At 30.3% G+C, this 24,085-nt stretch overlaps 1 long non-coding RNA gene across 1 annotated transcript; it reads right to left on the bottom strand.

Moving 5' to 3' along the window:
• Positions 1 to 15,897: 15,897 nt before the first annotated feature.
• LOC121120728 (uncharacterized) lies at positions 15,898 to 18,342 on the bottom strand. The gene is made up of 3 exons (XR_005865169.2): positions 18,297 to 18,342; positions 17,602 to 17,823; positions 15,898 to 16,774 (listed from the first exon to the last, which is right to left on the bottom strand). It is a non-coding gene; the product is annotated as an uncharacterized lncRNA (long non-coding RNA).
• Positions 18,343 to 24,085: the final 5,743 nt, after the last annotated feature.

Genomic DNA, 24,085 nt, shown 5'->3' with positions numbered 1-24,085 from the left:
TATACTGATTTTTATTAAATTAATACATTTTTATACAAAATATTACGTGGGTGGGATCTAAGCAAGCTTCTGCTGCCTTTTTTTCTTTAATAAGTATTAATTATTGGGTGGAATTACGAAGATGCCAATCTTTTTGTGATTATAAAAGGAAGTGTTTCATTCAATTTAAGGGGTGTTTTTTAATGTAGTACGTCTATTCTTAGTCATGTTTTTTTCTTCTTCATTTTTGCAGAGGAGTAAACTTAAGATTTTTCTTCTATGACCGTGGGATTTCCAAAAAATATACATACAATCAAGTAAATAATGTGGGCTATGAAGGAAGAAATGTGATTATTCTCTTTCTCTCAACATAATATATCTTATTTGTAGGTACGCATATGTAACTTTAATATATCTCTGCAAATCCATGATAAAATATTATGTTGGTTATGGATGCAAAGAAGTCTCAAAGTTTGGACATTCGGTACAGTCATAAATCTTAAGATCACATCCGAATCAAGCGAAAAAACCGTATCATTGAAGAATCTTTGTAAATCATAAAATTTTTATAAATATTAGCCAATGACATCATCAACAATCAATCTTCACTAATTTTCATATGGAAAATAAATATATTAATTGAATCGTAATTAAGAATAATTGCAAACTATGATTGTGTTGTGCATAAAGGCTACTTACATATTTATTAAACTAATTATTTGGGTAAACTGAAGTATAAACTATAATATTACTCAAAATGATGGACTTTAGGTGATGTTCTAAAATTCGGCACCTTTTCGACAAGGATCGATAACAGGGACAGAGCTGTATAGTAAGGAATGTAGGATGAGACTGATTTTAAGTCCCATATTAAGAACTGATGCAAACCTCGTATTACAGGGTGTCCACGATAAATTGGAACTACTTTCAACTTCATCCAGATCCATAATGTGGATATTCAGGGTTAAATCATACTAATACAAAAGGTTGCATGAACAATACACTATAACTTCCACCACAATTGTTTTGACAACAAACAATAGTCATCATAAAACAAGCAAGGAGAGACACCATCCTCGAATTAGCTCGCACAGTATACAAGCCCTCTGCTATCTACAAGCTTCTTAACTACCCCATGACCACGGTGTACCGGGTCTTCAATACCTCGGAGGTTGAGGGGAAGGTCTGCTGCAAGGCCCACAACATGAGAAGTGACCGAATCTGCACTCCCCGCTTCCTTGAAGGCCTCCGGAAGTCCATCAAGGCTTCGCCGGGGACTTCCTTGTCCAGGTTGGCCACGAACCGTGGAGTGAGCAAGCAGCTGGTATCCAAAGCTGTGAATGAGGACCTCGGATACAGTTCATACCGAATGGCCAAACAACACATCCTCACGGCATCCATGAAGGCCACCAGGCTCACCAACGGTAAGCGTCTCCTCAATGACCTGAAGAGCCATGGAGGAAGAATCATCTTCTTCTCCGACAAGAAGAACTGGACTGCCGACCGAAGCTACAACGCCCAGAATGACAGGTGGCTTGCCAAGGAGAGAGAAAAGGTCCCTGCCGTCTTCCCCACAAAGTTCCCGGCCTCCGTGATGGCCCTGGGTGTCATTTGCAATACCGGTGAGTTGATGCCTCCTTTCTTCTTCAATCCCAAGGAAAGGGTTAACGAGATAAGGTACTGCGAATTCATGGAGGAGTTCTTCATCCTCTGGATGAAGGATACGGCCGCTGGGAGGGAGTTCATATTCCAACAAGACTCAGCGCCCGCACACATCACCATGAGGACCACTAACCTCTTCAACTCCCACGACATCACTTTCTGGGATCGCAACACCTGGCCCTCCAACTCACCCGACCTCAATCCGTGTGATTACTACTGGTAGGGGAAGTTGGAAAGGGAGGTGTGCAAGGTCAGCCACAAGAGCATCGCGGCCCTGAAGGGCTCCATTACGAGGGATTGGAATGCTGTCGAATCCACGGAAGTCATCAGGGCATGCAAATCCTTTAGGGGCAGGATGGAGAAGATGGTGGTTACTGAGGGAGGACATGTTGAATAAATTTATTGTTTAATATCATGTCTAACTTTTTCATATTAATAAATACACTACAAATTCCATTTTTATCAAGCAGGTTGAATTTTAAGATAGTTCCAATTTATCGTGGACACCCTGTAGTATGTATTAAGATGTTAATTATTATAATAACATCCAAATGGACGTAATATTTTGTGAACGTGCGATCAAAGGGATTAGTTATTTCTTCTTGTCGTTGTAAAAGCTGGAATTCTTGATTAAGTTATGATATTAATTTTGTAAAAAGGTAAAATTGTCTAACAAACAATAAAACAATTTGATCCAGTTTGTATTTATTTATATGTCCTTTTGACACCTGTTGTTATTTTTATTACTCTGTTGCTTCAACCAATAATACGTACATACAGTCCATATTTAAGAGGGATTATCATCACCATCCAAAAAGTGCGAGTTATAAACAATTAAATTTAATTACCATTTGACTAGCATGTGTATCAAGGGTTTGTATGTTTTTATAATACAATGAGTGTATATATACATATGTATATTATTTTAAACGCCAACTCAAAAAAATAATATATGTATACATATTATAAGATTATTTTCTATCACCTGGTATAATATTACACCTCTGGCTAGCTAGCATGAAAATTATAAGATAAAATAGATTGAATATTATCTAAAGTTATAATTACATATTAATTTTAGTCTTTTATTTTCTGCAAAAATATTTAAATCCTAAATGATATTTCTTGGAGTTCTTCCAATTAAAAGAGTAATGGTGTATATATATCTACAATACATATATTGAATAATTAATACATACAAAACTAAAAAACACCCTGATAGAATATTATCATAGTAATTCTGTCACCTCAATAATTACATCGAAATAATAGAAATTATCATCCTCTTCATCAAACCTAAAGTCTCTCAAATCATTTTCTCTTTTTTTTTCCTCTTTCTCTCGAGATTAAGTATTTAATGTTAACATATGTCGACGTTTAGGATATTCCCACTCAAAGATTCAATTCGGTTGTGATACTACTATTTCTACTAGGTGCCTATACTAAATAATATGTTATAATATGTACCCATGTCTGCACATGAAGAATAAGGGGGTGGATGAATGGAGGAGGAGAGAAGGAGAAGAAGAGAAATCCGGAGATGGAAAAATTGCATCATGGGAATTATGAAGATATATAATAAATTTTACCTATGTTATAACTCATCAAGGATTGATGTATTAATTATTACAACTTTTTGTTGTTGACGATATGCTCAAAATATTATGTTAAACGTAAATCACAAGATAATTTGCAAATCTAACTCAAGGCTCTAGTCATTCAAGTTACTACATTTATAAATTAGATAAGTAGCAAATCAAGTAAAAAATATACTTATCTAATATTTTCGATTTTACAATCAAATTATAAAAAAATATTTTGAGGTATTTGGAGACAATTTTATTTGATGAACATTATATGAAGAGAGCCTTGAATAGAGAAATGAAATAAAAACATCTGAGGTAAGTCCTGTAACCAGACTTATATTCAAAGATGGGATAGGGCCATTAATAGGATTTTTCTTTTTTGTGTTGACTAGATTAGGATGACAGTTTTATTATCAAATTGTAAAGCATCAAGAATTTGAAATAATTTATTTTATGATGATTTTTTTTTTTTGAAAATATGTTTTATTTAACATTTATCTTACCATTATACCCCTATGTAACCCAAGTCAGTAAATTTGGAATGGGTCAAGAATTCTGCAGTCTTTAAAAAATAAAAAAATTCAGTTGGGGTACAAGACTCGTTTTTGGGGAGACACGACCCCATAACATCCTCCTTAGTCATGACACTGTCTGACGTAGTTAATAAGCTTGCAAATTCTCAAATAAATCATGTGCCAATATTAATGATGTATCATTCAAGATTTGAATTCAAGTCTTGTATATCAAAAGGCTCAAATCTCGAGTAACCGGTGTCAAAGACAAAGTCCCTTAAAATTTTTATAACTCGAGCCATCAAATTAATTACTCCGGTTCACACTTTTGTTATCAACAAGTATATGAAAAAAATAGGCCAATTTGTTTGCTCCGATTTTATTATACTTTAATAATTATTAATACTTCATTACTCATTAGTTCAACAAGAATGCATTCTCAAATAAGCTGAAATTGATTCAACTATATCTACTTAGAAGTAATGAATTCCTTGATTGAATATTATATAACTATGAACGTACAAAAAAACTAATATTCATAGTATAATCCTAATTTTTACCATTAGCATTGGTGTCTTAACCAGTTAATAAATGGAGGCCATTTTTATTTAAATAACGGCACATAGAGATGAACAATATAATCACGCAACTTTTTGTCATTCCTGTTTTCTAAAAATATTATGTTTCTATAAAGATATCCATCAATCCCTTTCATAATGATATCAGAGTTGTTCCCAAGTCGAGTGATTTAATACTTTGGCAAATCGAGGCTCAAGCCTTCAAATTAATTATTCAAGTCGGAGTTGAGACCAAATTATGTAACTCAAATAAACACATCTTTACTCTTATTACACTTAATGTAATGTTCTTTGTCTAATAATGTATATATATATTCATTTGTTTACTTAATAATTACTACATATCCTCACCTAATGATTAATGGAAAATAATTACCTAGCTAATAAACCTACCCTTTGTTTATACAGAGTTCAAATGAATTGATCCGATAACAGGAGTTATTTGAAGACAATGCATATGATAGAATGAAGTATTAACACATCATTAACTTACTTCACTACTTAACAAATAGCAAAACTTTATTACTTCATTACTTTAACCTTTTCAACTCGAACAATTAAAAAGACCTTTTTGACCTATTAGATCCATTGTGAACAAACTACTAATAAATAGATAGTTATTACTATTAGTAGCTATATATTATGTTTATGGTCAAAATAAATATGTAAGGTAAAAACCAAAGAGCATATACAATATATATAGAGGTTTAGCTATAGGCAAGCGCTATTGGCAAATCCGCAACAGTAGTAGCCCAAAACCTTCAGTGTGTATCAAAAAGTAAATAAATCTTCAAAAAATTAAATATTTCAAAGAAATTAATAAGGTAAGTAGGTTATAATAAACTTTAAGCCCCTCAAAATTGATTTTAATATCACTTCTTTATTTTAATGGCTTGATAAAGCATTTCTCTACTTCAACAAAGAAGGCTTAGCTCATTTACTTTTCAGTGTCCTTAATCCGAAATGAAACGGTCGGGGGAACTTATTGTGCTGCGCTAAATTGTTCCAACCATTATAAGGCCAATCGTTTGCATTTCTTTAGATTTCTTCTTAATGATGATATTTGCAAAAGATGGATTCAAATTTCGCGTCGAGACGATTTAAGAGAAAGTTCGAGTGAGTCATACAATGTTAATCCTAGACTTTGTACTAAGTATTTTGAAGAATGCTGCTTCAAAGAAAAAAAAGAAGACTGATACCTAATACAATTCCGACTATGTTTGATGTACCAAAATGTACCCCCCCCCCAATAATGCCTCAAAGTCATCTGTTTCTACGATGTATTCAAGATAAGAGCCCGATTCGTTTCACTTTACTTGAAAGACATTCAGCAGGTATGATTATGCTATATACTTATAAGAAGATATAGGGTTTTAAAAAAATATTTTTTTGTAGATAACATTTGCATGGATGTCTCTACAGTCTCTGCACCCGATAAATCCGAAGAACTTTCTCTAATGCTATATTTATCTAAAAAAATGGGACAATAAAAGATTACAGCAGGAAAAAAAGGCAAAACTCACAACTCTGACAAATGTGAAACACATAATCTCATCAATGCAGCCATACCTTTCTAAACTGTAACATTTCCTTATATCTATTCAGCTCCTTGATGCAATGAGAAAGACCCAATGCTCCTATACAAATAAATTCAAGACTTTTGCTGTCAGTGCCTACTGAAAAAGATCATTGTACTACATATTTCTTTCGACAAAGCTCAAACTACCTGCTGTTTTATCAATAAAGCCTTGAATGTCACAGTTCCACGTGAATGAGGGGTTATCTATTAATTTGATAAGCCTATTGGCATTGAGATGTAACACTTTGGACGAAAAGGATCGAGTGTGCAACTTAATTTTAGATGAGATATCATTGTGAAAATCTGTAGACTTTGACCCCATCCTTGATGTGTTGCAGAGAATCAAGCATTAGAATATTTTGCTGGATATTGTTTAAGAACTTTCAACAAGTTGCATGTTGCTTCTTGTGATACATGCTGTTACCTGAGGATAAAGCTAACTGTGTTTACATCTGAGATTGAAACCAGTGAAATGTTCTTGTGGCTGAAAAGATACGATACAGACTCATCAACCCTTTTCCATGTATAAGACGACAAAGTATGTTAGGAACATTTTACTTGAGATCAACTTCTGCTTCTTCCGTCATGCAATGGGATTCTTAAGCTCCTAAAAATCCCCATTCTTAAGTATATATGACCTCCAACATTTTGCCAAGACTACGTTTGTGAAAAGTTAGTTCTATATATTGTCTGTACTTTACTGCATTATAATGTTAAATGGTTAAATGACGAGCTAAAGGACACTATCAAAAAGTGCCAAAATAAACTAAAAATTATAAAGCATTCGTAACTGTTGTCCCATATTAACATCATGACATAGATGTTCGCAATAAATATCCTTGTAGGGCATGCTTTATATCATCATTGTGATTGTTCATAAGATTAGTTATACACACAGGGCGCACGAGGGTGCCACTATCAACGTTAGTCACAATATCTACATATTAGCTATATATGCTCTGTAGTACAAACCATGCATTTTGAGAAATCCATGTACAAACATAACATATGAGAAGTCATATTTTTTTTTCATCCTCAAGATTGAGTACTCTAAGGATCCTTAGTCCTTACTCTTCTTGCCCCATTAGGACCAAAGTGTATTTTTTTGTAACTAATGTTATTAGTTATTATCAATGAGAGACATTTTTCGATTATCAACCTATTATGGATTCTAATGAATGTGACTATTAATCGTGAAAATATATCAATATGTACTTAAATGGAAGTTAGAAAGCCAATTTTCGCTCAAAAATTAAAAGTGCAGGTTAAAACCAGCCCCCACCTCTCCTTGTTCTTTTTGACCCAGAAAGTGGGGGAAAAAGAAAATTGACTTTTTACATATACCAACTGACTTCTTCCCTTTAAGCTTTAGGATGCCAAGTGTCCTTTACGAACCCTTGAGGTCTTCTCATGAGGAAATTTGACATGGATATATTTCTATAGAGTAATTTGTACCCTACATATCTGGAGGCGATAAAATATTTCCTATAAACTTGTTTTCACCTTTCCTTAACTTTGCTGAAGATCCTTTGATCTACCAAGCTAATTGCAATGACTTACACTTCGTAGTCCTAACCTGCAGTGATATATGAAGATTATTATAATCCTCCAGAGAACCTTTAACTCTTATACCTTTTTAATCTGCACACACTATGTTAAATTGGTTTATGTCTTTGTGTGACATCTACGTACTTATATATATTTAGCGTAGTTACTACTCCCTCAGCTAATAATTTCTTACAAAATGAAACTAGTTTCTGAAATGAATATAATCCTTTTATTTCAAGATACCAAAAAAAAAAAAAAAAAAAAAAAAAAAAAAAAAAAAAAATACAATTGATGTTCAATCCCCTCCATCATATATAAAAATATATCTGATAATAAAACTTTGTAGGCCCCTCCTTCAATGGGTGTCATAATGTAATGTATAGTTTAGAGTAGTAGGTGAGAGGGGCAATTGTTCTCACATTTTGTACAAGCCAAACAATATCCTGGAAATCACTTTATTTTAACATTTTTTTATGGGCAGACAAAAGTTTTGCTGTTTGCTATTTATTTTTTAATTCGAAATGAATCTATAAAAGGTTATATGAATTTTATTAAATATAAAAAAAAAGATTAAAAGAAACTTTCTTTGTAAAAATTGTCATCAAATTTTAAAAGTTTTCAAATTAAAAAATAATAATGATCATTTAAAAATTCCTTTTTTTGTATTGCATTTGTTATTAATATTCGAGCAACATTGAAGCTCTTTTCCTAAAAAAAAAAAAATCTCATCTCCTACGTCTAATATGTATGACCACCTTATAAAGTTAAAAAATAAATAACACCATTATACTTTTTTACCTTTTCTTTTGTATAATTGTTTGTTCCTCACATAATATATTATGAGAAAAGCGGAGACCTTTTCTATTTTGCCACTAATTCCCGAATAAGTAGCAATTTAATGATACATTTAGTCTTTCAGGGGCAGTGGTCGTAGGAAAAATGTAACGTAGAAATTCCTGTGTGGTCTACTTATCAAAAAACTTGTACGACTTAATCATGTATTTGTTAAATGTTGAGTTATTAATAAATATTTATTATACCTACAATATAAATGATCATTTTTTTGTTATTTACTACTAGTTACATACTACCAACGTGATCAGAGTACATCCATATTTATATGTTGTAGAATAAATATCCCTATTTGTTCCTCAATTACACTTTGTATGTATTGAGAGTCATTAGTAGTTGAATAAAGGAGATCGTTCTCCAGAATAATGATAAAATACATATAATGTATATTTGTATTATATATGATATAAACGATTCAAAGAAGTTAAATCTCTCTTTTTCTCGGTAATGGGCCCTGATGAAGCACTTTAGTGGGAGCAAGATCCTTACGTGATTTAATAGAGTCATAAAATCAAAAGAAACATTCTTTTCTCATTGGCAGATGTTGGTCACTATATGTACAAGAATGTACATAAAGTATCTATGTGTTATAAAAGATATATAGGGGTTACTAACGTGTATCCCTGAAATTGAAGTATTTTAATAACTGAAGTTAATGGAATTCAAATATAAATCCAATTATATTTAGAACGATGCTTCAAATAGTAAAATTATGATGTTCAGATTAGTTGGATTTCATATTTCCAATAAAAAATGAAGAATATACTCTTTTGTAATTAAATGGTACATACTCAATTTATGCATGTATATTCCAGCCATTTTGCAAGTTGTATCCTATTTCAAACATATGTTTTGAAATTTTAAGTTCTGAAAATAATAATAATTTTAATTTATTAGACTCGACATACCCAGGAATTTTCCTTCAACATATTAGATACTTAATATATCTCATAATTTATTTATAAAGTCTTTGAAGCCATGGTGGGTGATGGCCACATTATGAATGTACAACTCCTCACGCTATTATCTCCTTCAATCTCCTAAAAAAGAATTCAGTAACATATTTAATACATACAAAAGAAAAACAGTCCTGACCATATGGTGATGATTTGAGGCAATGGAAATAATATGTAATGCCCATAAATTTGCTAACGACCTAAACCTGCAAATATATACAATGTATTAATGTATTTTATTTTCTAAAAAATAAGGATTTATGTACAATGTATGGTTGTAAGGAGGGTTTGAAAGAGTTGTAACAGCTAGTTTATTCTAATTTGAAGTTGATGAATTTAATGCGTTTATTCACATAAATACATACTGCTTGCCAACTGTCACTTATTACATAAACATTCACTTTATGATTATAATAAATACCCATAATTAATTATAATTCTGTTTCCTCAAATTATTACAGTGATTTAAAAAGATCACAATAATTTATTCATTTGCATGCATCAACTGGATAGTAAAGGACTGCTCTAAATGATCAATCCAATCTTTTTTTATTGACAAATATAAGACATCCCCAGTAGAGTAAAAAACAACCGAAAGTACAAATAAGTTTAATGAATATGTATAAATATAATAATCGTTGAATCTCTCATTTAAAAAGAGAAACAAAAAAAGACCCAAAAATAGTTATTGGATTAGCCAATTCTTTTTCCAATGGTTGGGAGTTCACAACCTAGCACGGAAAATTTATTTGGAGAACATTGTTAGTATAGAAAATTGTACGATTTTTATTAAACATTTAAGATAAATTAACATCGATTAAATAGCTTCAATCAGATCCAAGATTGCATTTGCTTTTGTCATATGTTGGAAACACAAAAATAAATAAAAGTGTTTTGTTTCTTTGTTAGATGTCTACTTATAGAAAATATCCTTAAATACATTTTTGAGTATAAACTTATATTTTTTTTCATTTATATTTTAAACGTTAAAATTGAGTTAACTACTTAATTTTTAACATAGAATAATGAAATATTTCTTATAAAAACACATAGCCATTAAATAAAATATTAGCAGTGTAAACAATAAGATGAATACATGAGTAATATCAAGGTTAATAAAAATTTATTAATAAAATGTGTATTTTTTAAACAAACGACAAAATGTGAAAGATGTAAGACTATTTAAGATTTTGAGATTATATTCAAATTGCACTCAAAAGCACATTGAAGGGTATCACAAATCTAATGCAAAAGCTAATGCAATGTAGGATCCTTTAAATTCACATAATTAATCTATGTTTATATGTATATTGAAGTATTATGAAAATCTATAGTTTTAGATAATTGACGGGGAATTTTTCTAGAATCGTTCACAATTTAACAAAAACGAATTTAAGTTTAAGTAATCAACATTTAGAACGTAAATGAGATTCGTGGAAAAATCAATAACTGACAAGAGGACACAGTTTAAATTTTAATGTTAGTCGGATAATGTCAAGTATAATCAAACAAAGAATCAGTTTTTATAATAATTTATGTATTATGAACAACCAATGTGAATAGGGGGGTATATCTTGCTCATTTGATTGTAATAAGTAGTAGTAGACTTCACATCCTTAGGTCTTAGGTATCCATGTCCTCCTCCTACTCTCTCACATGTACTAAAAAAATAAAACAAATGTCTAAATATATATGATGATGTCTGAAGAAGCTAAATATATTTAATTAATACTGTCAGAAGCAACAGATTTCAGTTTATTTAACGTATTTCTTAATTATTCTTATCTTAACCATAGCTTATAATAGTTAACAAGGCTATGTGTATTAAATATTTGGATATAAATGGAGGGCTGATTTTATCGTAAGTTGGGCCTAGGGCAAGTATAAATGTGCTGGGCCCTTTTCTTTCATTGAATTAAATTAAAGCTATCAAAAAAAACTTCGAATATTTTTTTATAATAACTTTTTTTATATATTAAAAAAACTTATTATTTTTTAAATTATTTATTCTTTTATTTCAAAAAATCAACCCTGATCGGAGCCCTTATTTCGTATCCTCAAGTGTAGGGCGAGGGCAAGTACTTCAAGGCCCCTCCACAAAAAACCGGTTTTTTTTACATTGTAGTGAATTATTTTTTTGTGGATATCATTATAATTATTTTTCACCTAGGTCGGATTTTATTATAAGTGAGCAAAAAGAAATTAAGAATATCAAAAATGAACGTGTATTTTTATAAATTTTATTACAAAAATATGCTTTTGTTGGTGCATTTGATATTACTTTTATGGTGTTGCAAAAAAAAAAAAAAAAAAAAAAACCACACATTTTTCATGTTTTTGAAAATAATCGGAAAAGAAAATAATATTAATGACCTAATGGCCCTAATAGCCCAATACGTTAATAATGATGTTTTTGCATCTTTTAAATGGGTTAATTCATTGATGTTGTATAGTTAGTTAAAAAGTAATATTCAAGTCTTAAGCGGATAAAAGAAGTGTCGCTACGAACACTACTTTGTACAAATATTGATTAGTCAGGGCCGTCTGCAGAGGGGGGCAGAACGGATGTACCTTCTCCCCACCCCCCAATATATTTGTTTTGGACTAGGAAAAATTATTAGACTAGAAGAAAAAATTAAAAAGTTTTTTTTTCAGGATTTATTTTCTTTAAAAAAGGGACATTCGAACCATCATATGCAACAGACTAAAAATTTAAAAAATAAAAATAAAACAAACACCCCCTCCCCCTAAAAAAATAATAATGTATATACAAAGATGAAAATCTAGTGTGGAATGGCCATGTTAAAAAAAACGAAAATCAACATGGTTACCCTCACAATTTGAAGAATCTGTTGAAGGAGAGCAGCTTAGATGTCATGACGTTTCAATCATAGAGATATAAAGTATAGAGGGCTTACTCATTAGAAGGACGAGGAAAATTTATCGAAACGTTCAGCTGATGAGCAATAAAGAAATATAAGGATCTAATCATTCAGTTATTATGTCAACATTAGCCTTGTGCTTGTCATAAATAATATTTCTTACAATCTTATTAAATTAATAATTAGTGATAAAATAACCTTCTAATTTTTACAAAAGGAGTTTGGTATTAGGTAAGTTTATCGTAGTGGATATCATTAAAACTTGATGCATTCTTATTATTTTATTCGTAGAGTTCAATGCCTGCTTGCCTTACATTCAATTGTATTTCAAAAACACCGGCTTTTTCTAGATCTCTAGAGCACGGTCTTGCTATTAAATTGTGGAATAAATGTGAACTTAACCACAATTAATGTGAAAATAAGCTTTTTTCCATAAGTATTTTCATAACTTTATAAAACAATCATATGTTTTGGCATCCTTATTAGTTGTTACTTAATTTAATATTCCATATATATTATAACTATTTATTTTAAGATGTCCTAAAAATCGAGTGCTTCTAAAGCCGTCGCCATGATTGAAAACAAACCAAATGGTCAAGAATATGTTTTAAGCACTTCAAGGACTCTGACATCATTAAACACAAAGTTAAGTGCACTCTTATTAGTTGTTGATGGAGCAGAGCCCCCAACCCCCCACTTTCGACTTTCCAATACACTGAAAAAAAGTGGAGTCCCATTGACGAATCTAAAACCGAAGAATTTCTGAAGAAGAACGTACTAAAAAAATGAATTCTGATGACATGATTGAAAACAAGGCCAACTATAAATGTTATCAATACTCATACAAATGGCTTACTTTTAGTACTATGGAATCTTTGGGGGGGATAGAGCAAAAAAGACATCCTGAAATCAAGATAGCAGTTACATTTGATAGTTGACATATCTTATTAAGAATTTAATAATTTGAAAAATATCAATAATAGGTTGAAAGACTTAATTTTATTATTATTTAATATTTTGTAGAATAAATGATACTTCATTGATTACATGTTTATTTGTCTTAGATATTCTAAACTTTTTTATTAAAATAAGTATTTACGAGAACAAACGAGAATATTAGGAATTTATAAGGAAAAAATCAATTATGAAAAGGTTCTTCATAATATTGTTATAGGCTTCATGCAATTCAAAGCGAATTTAAACAAAAAACGTGGAGATTCCTTTAAGAGATCATATTCCTTCCTAAGAGTGAAAATTAAGATTGATGAATTATTATAAAGATAAACTATTTTGCATTTCCCAGATTTCATATGTACACTTATCATTTGGATAAGAGCAAAGTGGAAATTTTCAACTATGTTGAGTACCCTTATTATCCATTATGCCCCTAGAATCACATTATTAAGTATGACGAAAATGCTATTTACTATATAATATTTGAATGTTTTGATCCTTTTGTTATTTGTATTAATCAGCTGTCTCCCCCTTCAATTTTTTCCTTTACTAAGCACTCCATATTTTTTATCTCTATGGTTTCAATTCATCGGCTACAAGCAGCTGTGACGTGGATGGGAAAAGGTAGAAGGAAGTAAATAAAGACAATGGTAAGAATTACTCTGATGTCGATCCTTAATTCTACTCTCAGTCCAACAAGGACTTACAATTATAACTCTGCAACAAATCCTTAATGTTACTATCCATCCTTTATGAACACACGAATGTTCAATCAGGTTTTGAATATAATATATGGTTTAAGTTTCACTAATAATTAAATATGTTACTTTGTATTTATCATGGATAAATGACTTATTGAACGTTCAATTATGAGTAAAAAGATCCAGTTATACGTCCTTAGTGTCTTTTCTGAAATGGTAACGCTCGCAACAAACGGAATCGACTCCATGGATCCACGAAATACTTCATATCAATAGGATTGCATGTCATGGGCACGCTTTTATACAATAATTATATTTTATTTTATAAATTTTAATAAAAGAAAGCTAATTGATAAATATGGAAATGTAAATATAGATATTAGAATAAATTTATGTCATGTTATTTTCCTTTATATAATTTTAAAAAAAACACTTCATTGATAAAGTGTATATACTCGTATACCGATTTTCAAAACCTTAAATTTTCATTTATTTATAGTTCAGTATTATAAAAATCATTAGTTGTTTCGAAATAAAAATATAAAGAGAAATACAAATGATAATTTTATTTACTAATATAACTTTTTATATAGACATATATGGTATATTATAGTATACAATTATTCAAGAAAGGAACAAGTTGAGAAACGATAAGACGATACTTCCAAGTATTTGTCATCTCGCTTTTGTGATTTTAAGACCAAAACAGTGTAAAAGTTCAACATTCTAAGACAAACTAAAAGTATTATTCACGAAAGGAACTTAAAGATGTATTCAAGGAATATAATACAAGCAAATCCTAAAACCAATAATTTCATAAATGATATGACCAAGATGCTTGTTTCTTGCAATGTCCCACTCAATATAGTTAATAATCCCAATTTTGTAAAATTCATGGAACTATATAGGGGAAAAGCCTTGCTACGACATCATCAACTCAAGTAGTGTTGTCCAAGATAAATAAAGAACTTAGGAGATAGGTTATCTTGCTTCCTACCAAGCCCCATAGCGATCCATAATATTTATAATATTGAGGATGTTAAGAAAGCATACAGCAGATATGTTGCAATGAGAGTATTATCTTTTTTGGCTCCGATTTCAAAGGTGAAAGACAGAAGGTTTTTATCGGCTTATTGTATAAAATCAACCGAAAAACTTAATGATGACAAAATCACTTGTCTCGTTCATGGTATTAACAGGATAGCAATGTTTAGTCCTGATAAAGTCACTAATACCTACATTTAATCCTTTAAGTTATAAAAAAGTTAAGTTTGCTGGTGATTGCAAACCTATATTTACAACGTCAAACATATCAATTCATTCAAAGATTTTTTTTTAATGATATGAAAAGAAACAATGATGCAATCCAAAAAGATAAAGATGATATGATTTTTTTTCTCGGAAAAAGTGATGATTAAACATTATTTGAATAAGATCCAAACAACCATAAAATTATTGGAAGAAAGAATCCCACTAATCATAAGTGTAACATTGATTGAAAATATATATCAAAATATTAAACTTGCTTCGTTCAAAACTAAATGTCTGGAGATGATTGTTATAAACAATGATTACATCAAACTGAGGGAATATGCGCCAGAAATCATCATTAACCAAAGTGAGTTTTTACAATACAAAGAACATCTTATTTTAAACTGTGACATCGAGGTGGATTTAATTATAATTAAGAACATAAATAAACAAATAAGGTTTATTACCATCAGGTATTTGATGATCGTCAAATTGAATTTGGCCTTTTTATAAACTGAAGATCTATAATAAAGATACTAATCCCATAAATCCTAAAAATAAAACTATTAATATCTATATAAATATATTTTTTTAAATAATAGTTGTAACTCATCATATCAATTTAAATAGAAAGAACCAAGCATCATGGTAATTTATGAAATTATTGGTTTCAGAATTTGCTTCAATAAGATTCCTTGAATACATCTCCAAGTTATTTTCGTGAATAATAGTTTTAGAATGTCTTAGAATGTTGAATTTGGAAACTTTTTTGGTCTTAAAATCACTAAGGCGGCATGACAAATACTTGGACGCATCGTCGTATCTCCAAATATCCCCCTTCCTCCCCCCTCATCTCTCATATTTCACTTTATATTTACTACCTTCTCAGTAGTTAAATAATAATGAAAACAGCTCAGGAAAGGGAAATTCTTTCTCTATACTATCAATTACAAATTCACGGGCCAGCCAAAAAAAAAAACACCACCGGATTAACATGCATGTTATATTACTTATATATTATCCTGCAGAAGCCCCTAAACGTGGTCTTCGTTTCTCTACTTGTCATGGTTTATAGTTTTCATTAGAGTTAAGGGTGGTTCACTGATATGAATTAAATTGTATCTCTTCTTCCTTTTTGTTATTATTATCCTTATCTACTGTGTTTTTCTATATAGTGAAGTACAAACAATAATAATAACCAAAAAAATAAAAAATATGCGTGCATATGAAAATTAGTAGTAATCTACATCATATGTATTTTTAAGCTGGCCCGTTTTATGGAGTTGTTAATCAAATGAATGAATTTTCTTCTCCTTAACTGTTGTCATTATTATTTAACTCCTGAGGGGTGAACTTCCTTTGCTGTTACATTTAATTATATTCTAAGACTGAATTGAACATTCGTGCGTGCTCATGAAAGACGGAGAGTAGCAGGGAATTGTTTATAAAGTTATAATTGTAAGTCCTTGTTGGACTCAGAGTAGAATTGAGAATCGACAACGAAGTAATTCTTGCCGAGATCCTTGTCTATTTCATTCTCCCCCTCCTTTCTTACCACAACTGATCTAATGAAAGGCCATGACAGGTGAGACTACTCTCCTCCGAAACATTCTTCAAATTGTCCTGGTTACCATGTTGATTTTCTGGTTTGTTTTTTTAACATGCACAAAATACACACCATTTTCATGACCAAAATCAGTGTACTCACATTTAAACTGTTTGATGGTTCCGATGCTAAAATAATTCATTATAAAAATAAGAATGAGAAAATAAACCATTCTATGAAAAACAAAAATTTGAATAAAAAAAAAATTAAATGATACATTGCAATTCGATGTTTCCTTCTTACTTTTCATCTGGTAACGGGCAATAATCTTTTTCATTGAATTTAACATTATAACCCAACCTAAGTTTTAATGTATGTTCAGAATTTTTTGATTTTTTGAAATTATAATTTATACATTTACAAAAAAAAAATAACACTTTTTTTTTTTTTTTAAATCGATATTTTAGAGATTTTGGTTGGAATATAAAATTTAAAAAAATCAAAATAAGCGACTAACTGTTCTTATTGATGTTTGTAAAAAGAAATGATTTTTTTTTATATAACATGTCTAAAATTAGGTTTGTAATTTTTCAAAAAAGTTGTATTAGCACTTTTCGATGAAGAAATACGGTTGCAACATTGAAATGTTTTTTAAATAAAGGAAAAAAGAAAGAAAAGGAGAGAGAATTGATGAGCGAGCGCTCCTCCCTTCCTTTTAAAAATTCCGGTTGATCATAGATAGGCTATGCAGGGAGCACTATATACATGTAGATGGTACTTCTTTCAGAAAATAAATACATAGATTGACAAACATAGTAAATCTATGTGGCATTTGATTAGATAAAAGATTATACGTGGATATACTGCAGATGATGGTTTATGTCAACATATGCATTTTCGAAAAAGAAATGCACTCTCCTTGTATATAGTAATCCCTGGGCTACTAAAAAATAAGAATAAAAAAACAACCCTTTTAAAAACCAACAATGAGTGTAAAGTAGAAAAACATAAATACCCAAAACACATTTATAATACATACTTTTCCTAACAATCCATCCATTCTTTCCTATACAGATTCATCCGTCCATTCTCCCGATCCAAGCCAGCCTCCCCCGTCTGTGAAGTATGCAAGGATAAGGATCGATTGCTCTATATATATTTATTGAAATCGCCTGAGATCCCCATTCAGATTGCGTAGAGTATTGAGTGGACGCTTACAACTAAACTCTCAATTTTTCTGCAGTAAATCAAAATTGCAAATCCATATTAATAAAATTATTGTTAAAGAGTTCTTTAGAAACACGAATGACTTCAAATCCTATCAAGACTTAAAACCATTTGTAAATGTACTATGCATGTACATTATAAACTTGCCATTATTATTTAGGATATGAGTGTGGCAAAATTTTAAATTTACTATTATAATTAAATAGTTTTATTTGAAACCATAGAGATTTATTCCTCTCATATTAGAAAGACATTACAATACGAAAAAACAAACCACATTCATCAGATTTTTATTTTTCGACTGAAAACACACAAAATAATATTAAAAAAAACTTCAGTAAAAAAACTAAATCAACCAAATCACTTTTTTCACTTGCAAAGTGGAGTAAGGGAATGTCAATAAAAAATTATTTGAATTGAAATTGAGTAAATTAAGATACTCTCTAAAAAGAGCACCTGAAAAATAATTCTTCAGAAGCTCACCTTTCACTCAGAGGAAAGAGATCCTAAGACCATGACTGCTTCTTAACAACTGACAATATTTAAAAATAGAATATTTTTTTTTTAGTAATTCATTTAATTCTTCACAAATTATAATTTTAATTGATTTTCTATTTATATTGTGTATTTAACTACATTAAGTAGAGTAGTGATAGATGATAGGCCTTAAAAGGGGAATAGTAATGAAGAAATTTAATTATATTTCCCAAGATATTAATAATGTACTTGCATCGGGATTTCATTCCTACTCACTATTAAAGATTTATGATGTCGTAATTTCTAAATAATAAACTGCATAAATCGTTCATGTCCGTCTCCCATCCATCACTAGTAATCATTCATCTCCAGTACTAACTGTCCAGGCCTCCCTGAACAGCTCTTCACAAAAATACTAACTAGTTTAGAAACAAAACCGTTTGATGTCAATACAAATCCCTCTTCAAAAAGTGAGAACGAAATGTCCAGGGATGAATTCACTGTGAATAAAATTACAAGTCACGTAATATTTTACGATGTAATATTTATTGTAGGTATTTCTTAACCTCTCATTCTCTAAAAAGTGAAAATGAACAAATGTCCCAAAGGAATTAATAGTTGGCCATTTTTCAAACTATAGTGAGACTCTTCTTGTTTATTTGATAGCAGCAAAATTGTTAAGAGATAAATAAAAATTAATTCAAGTTCCACCAATCAACGTTTATAGGACTAATATTAGTTAAAAAATCGATAGCTGACAACAAAATCTACTGTAATTCTGTATGTTTGTGAGATAACACAGTGATAAATACTCGTAAATAACCTTTGAATTTAAAAAAAACTATTGCAAATACAAGTCTCTTTAATTGATGTACCAATTTTTAAGTCCATTAGGTAAAATACATTTGTATAAAGATTCTTTTAAATTATTATTCTTGTTATTGTTTTCAACATAAATTATTATGAGTTAATCAAATGTATGAAGAAATCACATTTCATCATTATCTTGACATAAATTGCAATAACAGTTTATTATCATAATTTTACATTGTCTTTATAGAGTAGGTAATGATCATGGACCATCAAAATTTGGACAAATAATTCAATTAAGGAGTATCCTTGTACTAGTATAATGAAAATACTAGACATGAAATAATAGCAATACATTATGTACCCTTCATATGTTAGATATAGGCAGGCTTGTTGTCGTTCACTTTTACATTGGTGAAAGACTGTTACAAAAATTGAATTATATTCTTTTTCAGCTGTCAACTTTCTGATACTCTTACCCTAATGTTATCAAATTGGATTATTTGACCTAGAATCAACTCTTGTCTTAAGCTAAGTAAGTTTTCTACTTTGTATTAAATGAGTATTAGACCTATATTTAGGAATACTGGGCATTTACTAACTGATAAAATGAGCCATTTTCCCCATTATCTTTTTGGGAAGGAAAAATTGAGAGATACAAATGTGAATTCATCGTGTTATATGTATAAAAATTACTTAATTTGAGTAATGATGCTGACTTTAGACACATAAAGAAGATTCATCAAGGGTGTATCATATAAATAGCTATAATATTTAACAATAGTCTTTTATTCAATAGTTTCGTGATCATATCTTTTGATGTCGATAAACCCATAAAAATAATAATTTTGTTTGCCTTCTATCTACACATAGGGGTTATTGCTTAAGTACGTACTTCCTCAATGTCGTGGGGATTAAAACAAATAAACCCACCTAGTAGGTATATTATATTTGGTGTCTCATGGTGACCATTCATGGCTGCTTTATTCATAATTATGTATCCATCCATATAAGATCTTACATGAAACGAAAAGAGGTATTTAATTACTATCTATATATTTTTGTATATAGATTATAATGTTTCTAATCTATAAAAACGTATGTGTGCATTGTGCTAGTATATTAAAAAGATGAAAATATCATACCGTATGAGATTCCTAATAAGTAAGGCTACTTTATTCATTATTATATATAAATAAGGTATCGATGCATCGGAATCGGTATCGGCATTGGGAAGAATCGGCCAATTCGAAGTATCGGAATCGGCATAATAATGCCGATTTCACCGATACTTATCTTTGGAGACAATTTATAAATCAATAAAATAGCTGGACTAGACAACGGTGTTCAAAAAAATTCAAAAAAAAACAAAAAAAACAAGAAGGGGAAAATAGAGAGATTTTACAAATTTGCAGGTTTGTAGAGGAAATTTACTTGAAAGGTACAATTTAGAAATAACCGCATTTTTAGTACCACATTAATTTGAATTGTATCCATGAGTTGTGTAACAGTAGGATTTGGGTTGAACGGTTTACTCTGAAAACTCTAAGTAACTTTTTCACTAATTATTTCATTTTTGTATGTTTGTTCAATAATATTGTTTATAACAGAACTGAATTCGAGTCCATATTAACTTAGTCAAGTTTGAGTCATCAGTATCCGAACCTGAGTCAATTAAAAAAAGGCACAAGTCTTCACTCGAGCACTACTTTATACATATTTCAATTTCTAGGGTAGTAAGCAACTGAAGAGAGTTCAAGACAATTTGACCTCATGTGGACTGAACAAGTAAAATAATACTTTTGTAAGTGCCGCAAATATTTTTTCTTACCATTGAAGCAGTTGAAATTAGATCACAGGAGCAAGGGGCAAGGAGGTTTACCTTAAATATCTAACTAAGGTGTCAAACTCCATAATTTGAGTCAACTGTAAATTAATTGACGAATTAAAATTTCTTAACAACGAATTATGATTGATAAATTTATTTATTTATTATCCTATCGGCAGTTAATAAAAAGTTTAACATTAAAAAAAAAATAAACAATTTTGTTGTTTGTTTATGAAATTCCTTTATACATAATAAGGAATCAGAATCGTCCATCAGAATTGGCTAAAAATTTGATATTAATACATCCTCACTAATAAGTTTTTATTTTTTAACGAGCATTGATACATATTGTACATTGTACAATTGTGTAATGAATTAAAATGATGGTTTAGGAATATTTATTGTATTATATCTTCAAACAAAACGGAAAAGAGAACGTTTTTACTAACGTTACAGATTGTTTGATAAACTGAAAGCGATACAATATTGGGGGCCTAAAGTTGATATATTTATTCAATAAAATAGATACATTTAAGAAAAATCTTGAAGAAACTTCATGTAATATATAGGAAAATTGAAGAAAAAAAACTAAAAAAATGGCTTGGAAATACTGTGATATTTGATTACATGATAAAACTAGGATCATTATTGAAAAAATATCCTAATTTCAAGTGATATGTCTTTTCTACAAATAGTACCAAAACTGTGCTAAATTATTTAATAATTGCTTTTGTTTATTGTTTTTACTTCTGATTTTTATAAATTTATTTAACTCAATGCAAATGGATTCCAAAAAGTAATTAAGTATGTTACGAGTACAATTATGTTTTGTATCTTAAGAACCCCAGCTTTTACTGTAGAGAAATTTAAATATTTCATATAAATAAATATCTGTGTTCCATTATTTTAAAAACGTTCATATTGGACTAAATATATAAATATATACTTGGATATTTTTCAGCAGTTTCTTCAATAATAGTAATAAATAAAAAAATAAACTACCCACATTGGGGCACTTTTCAAAATTTAGTAAATAATAATTATTATTATAAGTTCTATTTACGACCATCATTAGAACTTGATGCTATTGTAGACTAAATTTTATTTTAGCAAACAAATATTATAACATTTAAAGCATGATTTTGTAAGTACTCTCTTACTAAGGATGATGGGAGTGTGGGCGTGTCTAAATATATCCAATTTTATATATATATTTATAGTTATATATCAATAATTATCAATCGTAAAATTAAATACGAAAACCAAATTTAAATAAATTCACTGCAAGACACATTTCAATTTGGTTATGGCCAGAGTTGCTTTGTATTTTTATTTATTAAAATACAATTGTGTGTGGTCTTTTTTAAATGATATTTTATAGTAATGCTGGACAAATTCAAAAAATTAGATAACAAAGATGAGTCTTTTTATAAATAAGATCACAATTCAACCTGTCTCAGAAGCCATACAGGCTGAGGACTTAAAAATTAGAATCCTCTATGAGGCCGACTAGCCTCGGTTCTAAAAGTTTGATAATTTTGTACTTGGCGCCATTTGGAAGAACTGACAAAAAGCTACAATTTGATATTTTTTTTTTTTTTGTGCGATGATGAATGCCCGGACAACAAGCAAAATGACAGAGGGTGTGCGATCTCCTCCGTGCACAAGTCGATCTCCGACAAGAAGATTTTCACAGTGGAAGCTGATCTGAACAAGATAAATTAGCTAAATCAGGAGCGCAGGTGGATAGAATTTTAAAGATCAAATATTCAGCTCATATCAAGGTCCTCGGTGGCGTGACGTCCGACGGTAGTAAAATATCTCCCTACTTCTTCAAGGCCAACGAGAAAGTCAACACAGATGTCTACTACAAACTCCTTAGGTACCATGTTTTGCTATGGTTGAGGAGCATGTTATACAGGGACAACTATGTGTTTACCCAAGACGGCACCCCGGCACACACGTCCGAGAAGGTGTTGCACTTCTGCAGGGAGATAACTGCCTTCTGGCTGGCAGACTCATGGACTTCGTCCTCACCCAATGTAAACTCCCTGGACTTCTCTGTTTAGTGTGTCTTGGAGGGCAAGACAGACAAGACTTCTCACCCGAATTTCGATTGCCTGGAGGAGTGGAACAACTTGTCCTCTGACTTTATTAAGACCAGCTGGGCTTCTGTTCGTATCGTATTGAAGACATCATTCAGACTGGATGGGGACATATTGAATAAAAAGTATAGAAAATTGTTGAATTACCAACTTTTGCTTCAAAAGTTTGCCATAAAAATGGGAAAAAATAAAAATTTGTAGAAGTGCAAACGGCTTTTAAAATTTTCTAATTTTAGAGTCCTCGCCCTGTATATCGAAATGATATATTAGAAGACCGTTCTCCCAATACTTATCATGTCTCTTCCTATTCTCTCTAAAAATATCTACGATATTTACAAATTGCTCCGGAAAAATCAATGAATCTACTTAGAAAGGACGGAAGAGCTTTTCAACAAATCTATCTATTCCAAAATATATTTTTTTCTTTCTAAATATCCTTAAGGTATTTCTTTGTGATGTAACTCTTGAGATTTGTCTCGACATAGATCTTGGTCTTGTCTTGATATCGGGTAAAGTAGTCTTGAACCCAGCACTACATATATATTTGCATATAGCAAACGACAGAATGTATTTTAACCTATTTTTAAGCAGGTATGTAAACATATAGATAGCTAAATTGGTACTGTACATTAATTAAAAGGTCACAATCATGTAAAGACAAGTTTTTTCTACTGTAATTTGAAGTATTTAAAGTCTACTCTACTTGAGTCTTTTTTGCTTATCATAGAGCTTGTAAAACACGTGTTAACAAATGGAATTTATATAAATACATATGTATATATAAGTTTTCTATCATTCCACTCTTAGTTTTTGAGAAGTTGTTTATCTCATAACTAAAATACTTAGAATAAATAGGACTATATTAATAAAGAAACTCTCTTTGTTTTATTTTTACAGATGTTCTATGTACTGATCAAGTTTTTATCCTTTTTGAAGGTTGACTACGAACAAGACATTTCTAAAAAAATGCATTTTATATGTAATAATTGATAGAAACATTCCAATAATATCATTAACTCTTTGGTAGGTAAAGTTATACTCTTAAAATCTTT

This window comes from Lepeophtheirus salmonis, chromosome 6 (genome assembly GCF_016086655.4).
Source record: "Lepeophtheirus salmonis chromosome 6, UVic_Lsal_1.4, whole genome shotgun sequence".
In the NCBI taxonomy this organism is placed as follows: domain Eukaryota; kingdom Metazoa; phylum Arthropoda; class Copepoda; order Siphonostomatoida; family Caligidae; genus Lepeophtheirus; species Lepeophtheirus salmonis.
The sequence above is the reverse complement of the archived record's forward strand: the minus strand, read 5'-3'. Positions and strand labels throughout refer to the sequence as shown.